Source organism: Chlamydotis macqueenii, chromosome 4 (genome assembly GCF_036417535.1).
Source record: "Chlamydotis macqueenii isolate bChlMac1 chromosome 4, bChlMac1.mat, whole genome shotgun sequence".
Taxonomy (NCBI): Eukaryota; Metazoa; Chordata; class Aves; order Otidiformes; family Otididae; genus Chlamydotis; species Chlamydotis macqueenii.
The window spans coordinates 66,201,408-66,216,696 of NC_141559.1; the positions used below are offsets into that span (position 1 = coordinate 66,201,408).

Here is a 15,289-nt window from a genome sequence, read left to right on the forward strand (position 1 = left end):
CCTGCAATTAATAGATAAGCAGTATAGTGTTAAGCAGACTATATACAAATAATGTGGAAATTTGTAGGGAAAAAAAAGTGGAACTGAAAGATACAAGTCCAAGACCATAGGTCTCCAACATACTGTTCTTGAGATTCTGAAAAGAGTCAATAAACTAAAAGCAAGAGCAGACAGAAGAAAAAATGCTATTGGAGAAAATCAGATTCTTCTGTTAAAAACTGATAGGCATAGAGTACTTTAGTACTTCTGAGTGTAGAGAAGGGACTAAGACTGAGAAAATACCTGTGGAAGAAATAGACTAAATTTTTAATTTTATTTTTATTAAACTAGATAGGTGACAAGCAAGGGTCTATGAGGTACCAACAGAACCCCTGAAGGTACTGAATAGGAGAGCTTCCATTCCTCCTTTTTTTCCCCACTGGATGGCAAACTGTTCAAAAGAAGTTAGAACAACAAAAAATTGCATTTAGGAAATGTGCCTTTAACAAGTCAGAATATATACTTTGCTATAGTTTTCATTTTCTAACATTTTTTTAATTAATTTTTATCAACTATTGATGTTTTGGGGGAGAACTACTTTGCTTTTGTAATTCACTATAAGATTTTGTAATAAACATAATAAGCTATCACACTTTGTAGCATTTCCGAATATATACATCTTGTCTTATGAACATATGCTTTTGATTCCAGTGTGTTTTGATCAGGACTCTCTCTTTAGTACTTAAGGCTTTCAGTCACATTTAACTTACTGAGCAGCAAATTACTTCCTCTTGCTGCTTTCTGGAATTAAAATCATTCTGCACATCCATCTTGAGACTCTATAAGTACTTTAAATGTAATCAAACATTTGGTCCTACTATTCTGTTATAATCCTATCATCTAGATGATCTCTGAAGATCCTTGTAAGACATGTTAACAAGACAGCTGTAATAAAAACAAAAGAGTGATTGTCATTTTCTTTGAAAATTAGAAGTTCTCTTTAACAAAAAGTGCATCTTGGACTATGACCTATCCTCTTACATAGACTGCATAAACACAGATTAGGAATGGGTGTTAGAAACTTTAGAAGGCCCCACTTTGTACTGAAGTATTCTGTCAAATTATTTGTATAGACCCTTGATTCTGTAACTCTCTGGTTTAGGCACCAATACATCTCTTGTACTCTCCAAGCTGCACTTAAAGGTCTAGCAATGCAGCCAGGCATAGGATTCAGCAAGCAGCTCTGTACTTGTCTTCTTTTGTGTCTATGGGTAAAGATATCTGAAAGTGTGCATGCACTAGAAGGGTATCAAGGAAATTACAGTTTGGATTGGCGGACAACAAGGCAGATAAAAAAAAGCCCTGTTTATATGACTAGACTTAGTGGATAGTGAGACATACTCTGCCTGGAGGCTGATAACAAGTGGAGTACCACAAGAATCTACCCTGAGACCTGTCCTGTTTCACAGCTTTAGCAATAACCCACAAAGTGCAAAGAAGTGCACTGTCAACAGGTTTGCAGGTGATGCCAAAATTGGGTTAGCCACTAGACTGAGAGGCCTAGACAGACTGGAGGAATAGGCCACCAGGAATCTTGTGAAAGGCAATAAGGACAAATGCCAAATTTTGCACACTTCAGAAGGAATACGTGTGGGGAGCAGCTCTGCTGGAAGGCATCTGGGGGTCCTGGCAGACAGCAAGCTGAACGTGCTGCCTGGCACGTTGCTGACTCAAACAAGGGTGGGCTAGAAGCATCCCAGGCTGTATTAACAGGAAGGATTACAGCCAGTAGATTGTAGAAAGTTATTATTGCACTCATTAGACTGCATCTAGAGTGCTGCATCTGGTTTTGGCTCCTCTAATACAAAGTACTGATAAACAGTACTTTGAGTTCAGTGGAGGCAGTTAAGCTGGTGTGTTGCCGGAGCATGTACCAACTGAAGAGAGGCTGAGGGAGCTGAGCTTCTTCAGACTGCAGAAGAGAGCTTCACTGGGACCTAACAGCAGCACCGCAATGCATAAAAGTAGGTAATGGAGGAGACAGCCAGCTTCTTCATAAAGTTTCATGGCAGAGAACAAGAGATAATGGTCACAAATTGAAATAAGAGAGGTTCTAACTTTTTACAAAGACAGTCAAGCAGTGGGACTGGCTGCCCAGAGAGGTGCGGCCTCCATTGTTGGAGGTTTTCACAATCCCCAAGCACCCTGGCCTGATCTCATAGCTGGCACAGCTTTCAGCATGACCTTGGACTAGACACCTTCTGAGGTCAAAGGAGGGAGCAGTTGTGGAAGTATGGAGAGGAAAAGGAAGGTCAAACAAGAACAGAGGATAAAAAGGGAGGGGCTGCTTCCATAAAGGAGATAAGCCAGGAGCTGATGCTGTTCCCAGCACAGGCAGTGCCCTCACAGACCAGGGCATGGTCCCAGGGGGGCAGGGGTGCTGATGGAAAGAGTAACTGTCAGCCATCCAGGTGTCATCAGAGAAGGTGGTGCAATAAGTCAGGTCTGAGAGGTCAATCCAGAAAGTCCAGTCAGGAATAGAGGGGAGACAGCTGTGTGTTCTTCTAACACAGGTTCAATGTTCACAAAGGAAATGGGGGCAGAAATGGGTACAACCATGACTTATCTCAGGCAAGGTGCCCAGGCCTGAGCAGAACTGGAGCACCTGGGACCGTGGATGGAGGAGGTGGGTAGGAGATCCCAGGTGAGGCTGTTCAAGGCCATCAAAGCCTAGTAGTGAATTCAGGACCCTGGCTATGTGTCATTAATGTCACCCTCATTACTTCATGTGTTTGGACTATTTAATCTTGTTAAATTGTGAATTCTTAGGTGTGCTGTGCTGTACCTGCAGAGCTCTGCAGGAAGCTTCTTTCACACCCATACCTGAGCAGAAGCCTTTGGTGGTTGGCAGGCATGGCCTCAGGTGGGTGATGCTCCCCTGTCCTGCTGAGGATCCTGAGGCTGCACCTTTGAAGGGAACCAGTAAGGTTCAACAAGGAATGCGTGTTAACCGGGGGCAGTTTCTGAGGTCAAAGGACAGATGGCAGGTTTAAAAACTTTTTAATCACTAGTCATAATTCCTAGTGACAGGAAGAATTACTTTTAATAAAATAAATCATTTGTGTCCACTTTGAATGTATTTTTAATCTGTTGGTCATGCTTAGGTGCAGAAAACTCATCATCTCACAGATAGAGTGGCCATAAATTGGCTTGCAGTGCTTTTTCTCTTGGGATTATTTCAGAGAACCACCTTGAACTTAAAAAAATATATATATAGATATGTATCTATCTTATAGCACTCCCTGTCACAATGTTATTTACTTTTTTGTTTTGAAGGACTTCTTTCAGTTCACAATCCAGTGGAAGGGTTCAGTAGCTGGATATGTAGCAAACACAGCAATTACCTTGAAGAATATAAGGTATGATGCACTCCATTAAGGTAACTCAAACTAAGGCTATTTTATATATTAATAAGTATTGAACACAGAATATAATGTACTTTCACAAAATGAATTTTACTTTTTGATCATTAGATAGTTTGACTTGGCTTTTTAGCAAGACATCCCTGCACTTGCCCTTAATCTTGATGAAAGAAAACAAATGTAGAAATAAATGCTACTAATGTGAAAAACTTGTATTACAAGCATAGATATAGTGGAGGCTCTTGATGGACAGTTATGTGTTGGTTCACCAGTTACCTCTTCTTGCATGTAAATATAATAGTTATGAACTGGAGCACAAATATGTCAATTGTTTCATTGGTAAGCAGATCACAAAAATGAGAGTTTACATGTGTGCAGAAAGCAGTCCCATGTTTGCTGTTCAAGATACACAATGATTAAGAATTCAGGTATATCAGAACGAAAAGTTTGTATTACTAAGATAATATGACTCATAGAAATGGAAACTTACTCTTGGGTGATACCAAGTTATTGAATAACTGAACTATTGGAAGAAACATTTGCAATTCTTGTCATCATCATCTCCAGAAAAGATGTGATTTCCTAGCTCTTTCCTAAAATACAGTTACTTACTCCTTAATATAACAAAAGGAAAATTGAGCATGTATGAATTGCACATTCTTAGACTGAAAATGACTGCTTCTAAACAAAGTTAGAGTTAAAATGTTAACTATTCCGTGGAGAGAGATATTGTAGTAATTCTCAATTCCATTGGGAAAGGACAAACGTTCATGAGAAATTCCATGTGTAGATAACTTTCAAATACGACTACTAATAACTATCGAGTAATCATGAGATACATCTAGTAAAATCAAATATTTTTACGCTACTAGTAGTTATCTTATTTCTGTTAAGATTGCTTCTCTTGGATGGTAGATATGGGTTTTTTCCTCCTCCTTTTCCCCTCGTTGTGTAGGAAACGTGTATATAAATTATTTTTGTGGTAATTTCAGTAACCACTGTTGTCTTTGCTGAGTGTGTCTTAGTGCTTGCACTGCAGATCCGGTAGAATTTATAGCAAATAGTAAATAAACTCTCTGAGTTCTTACGCTACTCCATAGTTTCGGTAGATTTTCACGTGCTTGTTTCTGATATTTTCATTAAGTGATTAAGTCACTGTTTTGGAGGGTCTTGACTTGAATTAAAAATGAAAGAAAAATATTCTCGTGGCAAGGTGTGTATCAGAGGAGGAATTGCACCCACTCTAGTTTCTACTTTGGGGCCTTAATACTGTTTCCTAACCTTTTCCTTCCTCACATGCTATTTTTAAGAAAAGTCTCCCTGGTTTTTTTCTGAAATGAAACTTGTCACTTTGCAAATTGTCAAAGGCCTTTCTCTTTCCCAGCATCTTTACTGTTGTTTGTTTGTTTTTTTCGTGAGAGACACAGTTGGCTGTATGATTTCAGCCCCCTGCTAGCATATGAGATGTGATTTGGTGGTAGTAACCCCTCGTTAACTGAACTAGTAAACATAGAAATAGCTGCAGAAAGGACTGAAGCAAAAGAAATCTGAGTAACCTCAGAGCAGAGAGATTCAAGAGCACATTTAAAGTGATGTTAGCAGGTGAAAAGCTTCTTGCAAAGTTTTTATCTTTTTTTAAAACGTCAGAGCAGACCTGCTTTAAGCTCTGAGTGATTCTGTCACCTGCTGAAACCAACATGCTGTGCTCCCTTTTGACTTAATCACAGAGAATCAGTATTAATTTTTCCATATGCCAATAAAAGTATAAATGGCTATCCTGTGCTTCACAGAGGTAAATGGGGCTACCTTTCAGGCTTGGAAATGTGGGCCCTTGAATCCTAAATGAACAGGTTCAAAAGAGCTTCTAAAATGTAACATTTCATCACAGCTAGAAAACTTCCTGCTTCCTGAAAAGCAAAATTATGCAGGACTATTCTGAAAACACTAATCTAGGTGAAAGTGAACTTTGTAGGTTGGGTTGGTTTGTTTTGGTTTTTTTTTCCCTACTACACTAAAACTACATGAGAACAGGAATCTTATAGATTTCATTCGATATGTGTGTGAAAAATGCATCAAATTATAGTCGATAGGTAAGTTTGAAGGAGTGTGTTCATAAGATAATAAATTTGCAGTTAATATTGCAAATAAGCTTCTGGAATCTGAAATTTAAAATAATCTAATTTCTATGCAAAATGTTACTGTTATCAGTTTTTAGTCCAGTAATTGCCCTTTGATATCAGTGAGATTATAGCATTATTAATTTCTATTATAACCTTTTTAAAATGGTGGATGTTCAAGGACTCCCTTCAAATTCTATTTTTGTGGGAACACTGGTGGGGCTTTTAAATGCTAAATCAGTAATATGTTTTATTAAGTCAGACAGTAGTCCTTGGAAAATATTTATAGAACGTGATTTGTTTATTCTCCTAAGCTTCTCAAGAGGTTTTGTGCTCAATGTTATATAATCTAGGGGATATGACTTTTCTTGTAAGAACAGGAACAGTATATTACCACTAATTCTGTTTTGCTTTTCTTTTGGCTGTAATAAACTTATTTACCTATGATTTTAACATTAAAAAAAATCTACAACAATGCAAACTCACGTTTTCCCGCTTGTAGGTGGTTTGTTGGTTTTTTTTTTTTTTTTTCCTGTTTTTAAGGCACTGTCCCTCTCATGTTAGCTGTACAGTTCTTCTAGGTATTATCCTCTGTTATGTTTTATAGGTAGTTTACAGTATTCTGTAAATGAACCATATCAACCTTTTGAAAATCTATAACATCTATTTTTCAGGATTTTTTTTGAAAACATTCTTTTTTTTTACCAAGAAAGGTTTACAAAAATGAAACTTTTTTTATAAGCGTTGTGGTAGAATATAGCAGAACAGTGATTATTTGTGGTAGCCTGTAGTAATAAGAAGTCATGTTTCAGTCTCCTTGAAAATCTTTTCTCAAATATATCCTCAAAACTGCATTGAGCACCTAATCCTTTGTGAAGTTTAGTCAAAACCACTTTCTTATTTCAATAAGTGTTCTTGTTTGCAGTGTAATATGGAAAGAATATATGCATTTATTGAGTTCATTTTAAATAGGTTTTGGTAAACATTACCTCACAGTTTGGATTTTTTTTTGAGGAAAAAGGCAACAGTAATAGTCAATGATTTTATTAAGATGTGTTAAGAATGAGTCCAAGTCCAGATTAGCTAATAGGTAAATTAAAAAAAAACTACTTGGAAGATGAACTGAAAAATTTATCATCACTTCCTAGCTGCCTGCTTCCTTGGCACTATAAATAGTGCATCTCTTCTGTTTTGCATGAAGTGTATTGGTACAAGTTGTGTTATGTTGAGTGAAGGAGTACAGATGAGGAACTGCGATGTTCTGCTCAATCTGTGACTTGTGGCATTTTCTCAGGTGGGTCACTTGACAATGCCTTATCTGGCCCTTTGTGAGCAGCATATGCTGCACTTGTAAATGAAAACAAACAAAACAGGGAGAAGATTTATGGCCTGTTAGATGCTCTGCACTGAATAGTGGCATGTAGCTATGTAATCCATGATAAATATAGGTTGACTGGTTTCAGAGTGATATTATATATCTGCACATTAGATTGATCACTAATGAGTCATTCTCCTCTTGATGTATGTAAGGTTTAAAAAGTCTTTAAATATGTGACATTATACAGTACTGTATTGGTGTGTTAATGTAATGAATAAATAAAATTTTAGCAAATTTTGGTTCAGTTTTGCTCTTCAGGCTCTGATAGCTGATTTAGAATATATCATAGAGACGTGAACGAGAGAAGCAATGACAAAACAGATTTGAGTTGATTGTTAGATTCATTTCCTTCCTGCATGCTTTGTGTTCTCAAATGAAGATTATAACCTATGCCTTGCCCAGCTTTAGTTGGACAAAATTCTTTATGAAAAGGTATAGTCTTTTGGGTCTGTTCTTTCTTGCTGATGCTTGAAAATATGGGTAGACAAATACCAGTTTTTCTTTGCATCAAAAGCTTGACTTAAATTAAAAAAATAAATAAATAAATTATCATCTCCTGATGCATATTGTGATGCATGAATACTTAGGAAGAACAAAAGGCATTAATCAATCAAATTATTCCCATTTTAAAAGTAACTCCAGATGAGTTTCACTGAAAACCAAAAGAACAATATGAGTATTTTCATCTCGTTTACTGAAAGAAGTAAGTCTTGAGTAGTCAGCCAAATACTTCTTGCTTATGATGAACTGGATCCTGCAAATCCTTCATTATTCTGGAAATCAAATAAGTCACTAGGAATGGAAAAATAAATTTGGGATTAGAGTCCAAGAATAGAAAGCAGATCTGGCCTCTACTTACAGCTTTTCTGTTGTTTCATTTTGTGATCTAAATGTTTCTGAGCCTGTGTTTACACATTTGATCTCAGCCTCACAATGACTCTGAGAAGTCAAGGTAACTTTTCTTATTTCTACTTACTGCTGGTGGAACTTAGTTCTTGACTTAATCCATGATCTGAAAACACAGTGTCAACAGACCATATACATTCCAACCTGCTATGAAATATCTTGTGAATGCCTCCTAAGGTCTGATTATTGAAAACTTTGAAGATGATTTTAACAGACAAGCCAATATTTATTTAACGTTCTGTACAACATTATGTGCAATTCACAATTTCTTAAGTACAGAATGTTACCAATGGGATGTATTCCTATGCTTCAGAGGTCCCCACAAGTATTGTGGTCATGGCCAGACCCATTTTTCATGTTTTCTCAGTATATGAAGTTATGCAAGTACAACTGTATTGTGCTTTCCCTTTCCCAAAGGAAATATGCTTAAAACCAGCAAATTTACCTAGTCTTTGAGATCAAGATAAAACATGTCTAAAACTACACAGCAACTTTTTTGTTCATTAGTTAATAGATGCTTTTTAAAAACTCTAAGCAACATATATAATGTATTTTCATTGCTTTCAGCTAGACTGTTTGACTACTGTGATATCTAGTAAAAGGAAAATTGTATTGATTTACTTTTTCCAAAGATCTGCATCTGCAGAATACTGTCTCACTATGACCTTTGCATCTTTACTGTTCAAGAGATTTATTTAAAAAGCTAGCATCAAACAGCTAATGCAGAACTTAGATTGAAAAAGTTTTACTCATGGCTGTTGTAGCTATAACCCAATGCATTTGAAAAATTGTATACAAACTTGGCAGAACAAAACCTGCAGCAATTTACTGGAACTAGATAGTTAGTCCTAAGGATATAATTACTGCCTCATTGCCAACATTTCCACTAGTTCACTGTAACATTTTGGATGTGTACATTTGAGTGTGGGAAAAACAAGGTGCGGTCTTTTTCACACAGTCTAGTAATAATTAAAAAGTTAAAGTATTGATATTTTGTCAGTTTTGTTTTGCATGTTAACACACAAGGCTACTAATAAGAGAGATTTTTTTTTAATAGTAGGCTATGTAAACATTTCTAAAAGTACTTCTGAGATCTGATTAAAATCCACCTTTTGTTTTTAATTTTCCTGTATCTCCTTCATGCCCTGCAATGATAAATGTGAAAGACTGAAGAGCGATGACATGACTTCTCAGATTAGTTAGACTGGTGGGAGAAAGATAATAATCACAATAATTCAAACTTTTTTCATATTGTGATCAAACTAGGTCTCAGAAAGTTACCTTTTTTTTTTTTCTGTAAAGCACCATAGCTTCAATACACAGATCAGCAAACTAAGGCCAAAAGTTAAATACCTTGCTCAAAGACAGCCAGAAAACATGGAGCACAAATGTGGAAAAGAGTCTGATTCTGAGTCTTTGAGCGCATTTTAAGCACTCCCTTCATCAAGCAACCAAAGCCTGCCTTTTCTTCATTCATGCTTTTTTAATACATAAAAATTAAGTAGTGAATTGTAGTGAATGGGGCTACATCTGGCTGGCAACTGGTCACCAGCAGTGGTGTTCTGGGCTCAATCCCAGGGCCAGTTCTGCTCAACATTTTTATCTGTTATCTGGATGCAGCAGTTGAATGAACCATTAGCAAACTTGCTGATGATACCAAACTGGGAGGTGCTGTGGACTCTCTTGAGCGATGAGAGGCCCTGCAGAGGGATCTAGATAGATAGGAGCATTGGGCAGTCATCAATGGCATGAAATTTAAAAAGTCCAAGTGCCAGACTCTGCACCTGGGATGGAGCAATGCCAGGGACAAGTATAAATTTAGAGGGGAGTGACTGGAGAGCAGCCCTGCAGAAAGGGACCAGGGGGTGCTGATCAACAGCAGGCTCAATGCAAGTCAGCAGTGTGCCCTGGCAGCCAAGAGGCCATGTCTCCTTTCTTTTTGCACAATATCGATTCTGTTGTGACAGCAACTAGTCCTTCATTTGAAATTTCTTAAAATCATTTCCACTTTTGTTTTAGCCTGATATGCTATGCTCTTCAAGTCAAATTAGTTTGTATAGGTAATAAAACTCAAATGTACTTATCCATTCAGACTTATCTGCAACTTTCAGAATCACCGACCACAATTTTTAATTTTTTTTTTTAACTTATCAAAGTTAGAGTAAGCCATATAATCTTTGTGGATTCTGCTTTTTCCTCCATGAAACTTTTGTACAGTTCCTATCACACCAACCTGTGCGACAAAGCACTGTTCACAAGCTATGGAGCTCTGCTTGCAGCCCTCTCCAATAGCTTTTGAAAGGTTTTCTTTTTGAACCATCCATCAGTAAAATACTGGCATGAAAGTAAGTGCATTTCACTTAAGATAACATTAAGAGTGTGCTACTGGATTGCAACAGAATCTGGACAACATTTCAGAAATATTTCCTTTGCAAAAAGTTCATGTTTTTATTTAAATAAAATTTCTTCTTCAAATTGCTACACACTGATTATAACTCCTATGTAATATTAACCAAAGATGTAGTATCAGAAAACATTGCAATTGAATTGATTAAGGAATCAAATCATAGTCCAGAACAGAGATATGTGCACACATTTTTGTCTTGTTCCACTGGGGAAAAAGATGGTTTCCACTTCTTTACAAAGCTGACATTCCTCTCTACCAATTCTGTTTTGTAAATCTTGTATCTCTTGATACTAAGGTGTCACCACATCTGTTATAGATGTTCTCTGTTCAGTCAGGTAATTTCTATTTATAACTGTTTTTACGAAGCACATAAATTATGCAATGCACCAGGAGGAAACTATTCTTATCTAATGTGAAAATCTGATTTTTAAGATGCATAACACAGCATGCACAGCAAAACTTCAGGGTAAAAACAAAGTTTAGTTAGGAAATAGGACCACTAAATAATGTAGTTGATTAATAATAGTACAGCTTGTGTTCTTTAAATAGAATATTAACAAGAGATCCACACTGTAACAGCTAAAAGGTCATTCAAGAGACAGCTGATGCACTTCTGTGTTGCCATTTTAATCATTAATACCACGTTGGAAGGTACTAATTTAGATGGTACTATGATTATCACTTATTTCAGTCTTGTCCATTTCTGGAGATATACATTGGATTACAAATTCATAGTATTTAAATTAATTAGACACCATACTTTCATTGATAATCAAAAGCTAATTCACAACAGCCTGCATAAGCATGCATAACAAATATTACTATTTTGTTTGTTTTTAGGGTGTGTGTTGCTGGGTACAATCTTTAACTGCAGCAGGTTAAAACATGTTTTTAGTTGAAACAATAGTAAAGTCATTGATGTCTCTGTCACCAGGAATTCATTCACTTAGAATATTTTATTTGAGATATTCAGAAAAATTGAATAAGGAAGCAAATGCTCTTAGAGTTGAATTGTTCATGCTTTTTACACTTTAAGTTAAAATAACTGTTTGGTCTTTTCTAGCTTGTCTCATTTAATGAAATTTTTATCATCCTAAACGTATTTTAGTGCGCTCTTCAGTTTTGAGGAATTTAAGCAGATGAGTAACGAAGCTTTAAATGAGCTGTTCATGTTAAGAACATTGGAACAGGCTTTGAGCAAAAAGCCATATTTGAAAACTGATTGTTCTAAAGAACAGCATGTCAAAGATGCCATACCTGCTTTCAAAACAGTTCTGCTAACAGTGGTCCTGCTTCTCTGCCTCTATGATGTAGCATGAAACTTGGAACAAGGATGATCCACACAGGCAGGATGTGTCAGAGATAGGAATAGAAAAGACTTATGAAAATGTACACGTCAGCTTACTGTGAAATACCGATCAACACAAAGGAGTTTAATGATAAAATGCAACTAAAGAGCTGGAAAAAGTTTTCAAACGTAATTTATTAATCTCTGTGATTTTTCTCTTGATAAAATGTATTACCTATTCTCAGGGATGTTTCATTAATTGTTAATTGGTTTTGATATAGCAGATGCAATGGGAATGTATAGAACAAATACATTATTAAAATATATTTATTCATCTTTCTTAAACTGCCTTTACTACTGCATAAGACCGAAAGCTATTTCAATGTGTATTATTGTTTATGAAAGTCATCAATATAATGCAGCAGCAGGAAAGGCTGCAATTGTGTATGTAAGGAAATGCTGCTGCTAAAACAGCTGAGGTTACTGCATTCTAATCTGTATGAATTAATAATGTCTGAACGTGCACTATAATTATAATAGTAGTAAGAATCTAGAGAAATGGAAAAGAATATTTGAAACTTTGCACAGTTCCAAGTCAGTTCAGTATTTGTACAGCGGGTGGTCAGGGCAGAATTTTTTCCACAACACTGATGAAGTTTCTTGTCGTAGTTCAGCCCCGATCGGGACCAGACTACGCAGTCTCTCTCTCGCTCCCCCCACCCTCCGAGAGAATAGGGGGAGATGATATAAGAAAAACGGCTCAAGGTTTGAGATAAGGACGGGGAGAAATCCTTAAAGTTACCGTCACGGGCAAAACAGACTCGACTTGGGGAAAACTATTCATTTATTTCTAAAATTAGCAGGAGAATGAGACAGGGAACAAGATAACCTCCCCACCCACCCCTCCCTCTTCCCGGGCTTAACATTATCTCTACTACCTTCCCCTCCCGAGCGGCATGGGGGGGGAAAAGGGAATGGGGGTCGCGGTCAGTTCATCATGCGTTGTTTTATGCCGCTGTATCATCGTCGGGGGAAGAACTCCTCGCATTCCTCCTCTGCTCCAGCGTGGGGTCCCTCCCACGGGCCACAGTCCTTCGTGAAACTGCTCCGGCGTGGGTCATCTCTTCCACGGGGTGCAGTCCCTCTAGAACAGCTGTCCCAGCGGGCCCTCCATGGGCCACAGCCTCCTTCAGGCCTCCACCTGCTCCGGCGTGGGGTCCTCCACGGGCTGCAGGTGGATCTCTGCCCCTCTGTGGACCTCCATGGGCTGCAGGGGGACAACCCGCTCCACCATGGTCTTCACCACAAGTTGCAGAGGAATCTTGGCCAGGAGCCATATTACTCCTCCCCCTCCTTCTGAACTGACCTTGGCATCTGCAGCCGTTCCTCACAACAGGCTGGCAGACGTCTCTCAGGATCCTTTTTACATCTTATTCACTTCTCATCTCCTCTCCACTTCTTGCAGCCGGGCCGGGCCGAGTTGGGCCCAGTCAGCTGCCCGGCGGGAGGCCAGAGGGTGAGGCCTGCAAGGCCCATGAGGCTCGCGCCTCCCCTTCTCTGCCCCCCACTCAGCTGCTTCACATCTTCTCCTCCTCTTTTTCCTGTTTTCCCCTACTTAAATACGTTATCGCAGAGGCGTTATCACGGGACATTCTGCTACCAATTGGCTCGGCCTTGGCCAGCAGCAGGTCCGCCCTAGGCCCGGCCGAGTCCACTGAAGAAAGGGGAGCGACTTCTAGCAGTTTCCTACAGAAGCTACCACCTTAGGCCCCTCCTCACTAACAAAACCAGAACATTTCTGTTCTGCATTTGTTCAATTGAATGCATCATGAAATTTAAGACAGTTTGGCAATATGCTTGCTGGAATGCATGGAAGAGATGGGAAAAAAAGCCTCCAAACCATTACAGGAAGTTTTCTTTCCCACTGTATTGATCATGCTGGATTCTGTGCTTAAATAACTGTACTAGTGAAAATAAATAATAGCCTAATAAAACGTGCCAGGATGCACAGTAAATGTGCTTGGAGACTGAACCTTAATGACTCAAAATTCCAGCTGATTAGACAATTGTCTCTTAAATGTGCTTTTGTATATATCAGCAGCTGTGCCCAGATCTCTTCAAGAATGCTGTTGGTTGGAAGTCAGGGGTCTTTCATTAGTATAAAGTTCAATTCGACTTTACTTGAATTAGAATAAAAGGCAGAGACTATATCAATATTAACAAGAAATGCCATGAGAAATAGCTTGGTATATTTAAGCATTTGTTTCCTGCTGGGAGGACTAGTAAGAAATCGGTGTCTCACCAAAAAAAAGGCAACTGATGGCACGGTGGAAGTGCCCATGTTCAGATCCACTGAATTCCCAGTGTTCCTACTGAAGCAGAAAAGCAATTCCCATTCCCAATGAAACAGTGAATGACCTAGGAAAAGTGAAAAATTTCAAGGAGAATAGCAATATGGTCTCCCAAAGGCTGAGCGTTTGGGGTGATGGCAGGTGAGGAGCAGTGGTAGGCATGACGGAGAAGTGGGAACTGAAGTCTTTGAGGACAGATGGATCTCTGGGACTCCTTTTGGGGCAAGAGAGCATACAGAGAGAACTATTTCATTCTGCCTGTGTTCTCCACGCTTCCCTCCATTTATTTCTGAAATACTGTAGACCTATCAACATGCAAGTAGAAGAGAGTTTTCTCAGCTCTCTAGCAGGCACAAAGATGTATCTGAAAAAATGTCTGATTTAGCACTTCTGAGATGTAGTCCCTCCATATTGTATTCACAACACTGATCTCCTTTATAAGGGTGATTTGGAAGAGAAGAGATAGGGGTACTTTTTTTTTTTTTTTTTTTTTTTTTTGGCACAGCAGCCTAGCAGTAAAAGCCAGGCTTGTGGGATTGAGAAGAATAAGCAAGTTCAGCCTTGTAGTAGTGTGAAGTCTTACACTTCTGCCATTCTGTAGTGGTTGCTACATATTTTTCATTTAAGATTATTCGGATGAACTGAACAAAGATAATCTGAAACACAGGCAAGAGAATTAAAATGTAGGCAAGTGTTGGAAGCCTTGCGGTTTGTCATAACTATGATAAATATAATAAAAAAAACCTGATAGTTTGATTAAAGTTTCATGTTATTAAGTTGTAGAATTGTGTTATTCAATATTTTTTTTAAAATGGAGTTTTAAGAAATATATGTTCATTATATTTTTCATTAATACTATAGAACAATTTTTTTTTATTTTATCCTCAACAGCTATATAATTAGTATAATAAATTCATTTTCTATTGTGAATGAATACAATAAAAAGAAAAACCTCCATTGTACAGATTTTTCTGCACTTTAATCACTAATTTGACAATCTATTTAATATGATTAAATATATGGAACAAAATCTTTCAAATTAAAAGCAGCTTATCTTTCACCCTTTCGTTTAATTTCTGTGTGCAGCAATGGGTTGAGCCAGTAAGATGATAAAAATATGAGCAGAGATGATAAAAAGTTCAACAAGCAAATTTCAAAGTAAAAATGGTGTTGGATGTTGATGATAGAACTTGTAAGCATTAGCAAGTAGTGTATGGGGATGACATAATAGCAATAAGTCACATTTCAGTGGCTATCATAAAAGAATCTGAAATAATTTTTCAAGTATTAACAAAGTAAGCGTTACAACTGAATATTTTCCTGAGAGAGAGATTACTTGAAAAAACCCAAACTCTGAAACAGTTCACCACCACCATCATGGTATTTTGGCAAAGGTGGGTTTTAGTTTTCTGAAGGTAGCACATAAGCTCCTGGTTTCACT

General features: G+C 37.8%; 1 protein-coding gene across 9 annotated transcripts in view; it reads left to right on the forward strand.

The window, feature by feature from the left end:
• Nucleotides 1-15,289, forward strand: part of KCNIP4 (potassium voltage-gated channel interacting protein 4) — a 457,716-nt gene that overhangs the window by 316,071 nt on the left and 126,356 nt on the right. Inside the window, exon 1 of one of the 9 annotated variants that reach the window (XM_086746797.1) lies at nucleotides 3,315-3,398. The exons of the other annotated variants lie outside the window; for them this stretch is intronic. The gene's annotated coding sequence lies outside the window, so the exon portion shown is untranslated. Of the gene's footprint in view, nucleotides 1-3,314; nucleotides 3,399-15,289 lie in introns of those variants that run through there. 9 annotated transcript variants of the gene reach the window in all.